Below are 2,321 nucleotides of genomic sequence, written 5' to 3'. Positions count from 1 at the left end.
TGTGTGTGTCCTCCAGACTGCAGTCAGGGAGACTTCAGTTATTCTGCTGCAGGGACAGTCTGTTACATCTCCTCTGCAGCACATTCACTTGTTGAGTTATGAGACAAAGTCGAGGCTCCAAGATCAGGGTAACTTACTGTGTTCCTCTGTGCAGAGCTCATGAGAACAGCTCTACCGCCACCTGCTGGTCAAACCGTCTGTGTTTTAGCCTCAGCCTCCGACTGTCTGAGGAGACTGTATGAGAAAAAAGCAGGAGACTTACAGACTCGCTGAGCTACACTGGAAACAAATCTGACCTTTTCTCGCTAAGCACAGTGCTTTTAATTTGCACTGAATTTGATGTGATTTGCTGCCAGTTTGCTTCCACCCACTCACACACTGGTCACTTTATTAGAGCTCTTTTGTGAGGTCTGCTCACTTATCTTGTTCTTGCTGATGCTAAAAATGTTATGAATGTATTTATTATATGTAGTTTTCACAGTTAATCTGCTGAGTTTCACAGTTTTAATACTTATGCTGCACAGTCCTGGAAATGAGGCGAGAGGCAGATGAGACAAAGCTACAGGAAAGATAAAACTGAGCAAATAAAATCAAATATGATCAACCAATAAATGATGATGCATTATTATAGATTACTGTAAACAGCTCAGTAATTAGTTGATTCAGCTCCACCTTTACGTGTGATGAAAACATTAATGCATTCCTATTTATAATCCAATCATCAATACTTTTGCACTTTTACTGAAGTACCATTCTGAATGCATGACTTTTACTTGTATCAGAGTATTTCTGCACTGTGGTGTTTCTCTCTTATGTGTTTATATAGAGAGGATGAGAGTTTATCTCAATGTAAGCTTGAACTTTTGTCATTTGAAGTCTAAAAAAGATTTACACAGATTTGTATTATTTTAGAAGTGGTGGAAGAAGTATTCAGATCCTTTACTCCAGTGAAAGTTGCAGCATTTTTAATGCTTTAGCTTGGTGAGGTGAAGCTTAATTATTTTACATACTGGTGGATAATTTACAACAATTCATTAAATAAACTAAGGTGTTTTGGATGAAAATCTGCAAACAAACAAATGACTACAGATGTGAAATAAATGTCATGATTGATTAAAAAAGAAGCAGAGTAAAAGTGTAGAATAGCATAAAATAGATACTTATGTAAAGTAAAGGTGACTTGAAATTATACTTATACTACAGTACTTGAGTAAATGTCCTGAGTTACTTTTCACCACTCATTTAACTCATGTTACATGAGGTCAGACACTTAATATAAGGTCAGATTCCTGTTATAATGTGTTTTAGCACCACTTTAGCTAAACCTGTCATTGCTTGCAACTACAAATGAAGATATGTGGAGAAAATAAGTGAAAGGGCAGCTGAATGAAAAATTAAAAGCACTGAGACAGCTCAGATTCAGCTGCAGCTTACTGGAGAAGTCTTGAAATGTCCTTTGTTGTGGTAATTTTTCACCTAATTACTGTTAGACACTTTAATCACAACACTTCTCTGCAGCCTTTTACCGCTGACATCAGATATATGGGAGACAGTGTCGGATAAACTGGATAAACCACAACAACAAGGCTGTTTGTGGCTTTACAGCTGCCTTTTTTTGTGGCCGGGATTGTTTTCTAAACGGTAACAAATATTTTCAACGTTTACATTCAGGTTGCCTTTATTAGACTATTATCATTTTAATTTTGTGTGTGCGTTAACGACAGCAGTCGTTGTTTCCGGTACGGACTTTCAAAATAATGCGGACTATGACTCAATTACGAATGAATAGCCGTCTGAAATTTGAAAAAGAAAAAAGTGAGTGTGAGATTCTACACTGTGTTTATCTGTCTTTGAGTTTTCCTTCTCTGGACCAAAGGTCTCAGGACAGAGAACGTCATATGTTGTACAGCATCTTGTACTGAGACAAACATCTGATTTTAGACTGTATAAATAATGACATTCACTTAACTTTAATAGACATGGACATACGTTAGTGGTTTCCAACCTCTTTGGCTTGTGGCTGCTCAAATGAATATATATTTGTGGCCCCTCATCAAAGGCAGGGCCTTAGTGTGAGATTAACCTGTGAGCAGTTCATCAAAAACACGATTTTTGTATTTAAGTGCAGAACTTGATTACTTAGTTACATCTCGGTGCTGGTGTTGAGGGGAGTTTGGTAACCACTACCAAAGGTCGAGGGAATTTTACGCTCTTATTTTGGAGGCGTCACTTCCTGACTTCTCCTTGCTGTCTGTTGGACTTGACATCGCTCAGAATGGCTCTTAAACGGGTGAAAACTTGCGTCCACACAGAAATTCAAT

Source organism: Chelmon rostratus, chromosome 22, assembly GCF_017976325.1.
Source record: "Chelmon rostratus isolate fCheRos1 chromosome 22, fCheRos1.pri, whole genome shotgun sequence".
In the NCBI taxonomy this organism is placed as follows: Eukaryota; Metazoa; Chordata; class Actinopteri; order Chaetodontiformes; family Chaetodontidae; genus Chelmon; species Chelmon rostratus.
Note: the sequence above shows the minus strand (reverse complement) of the source record.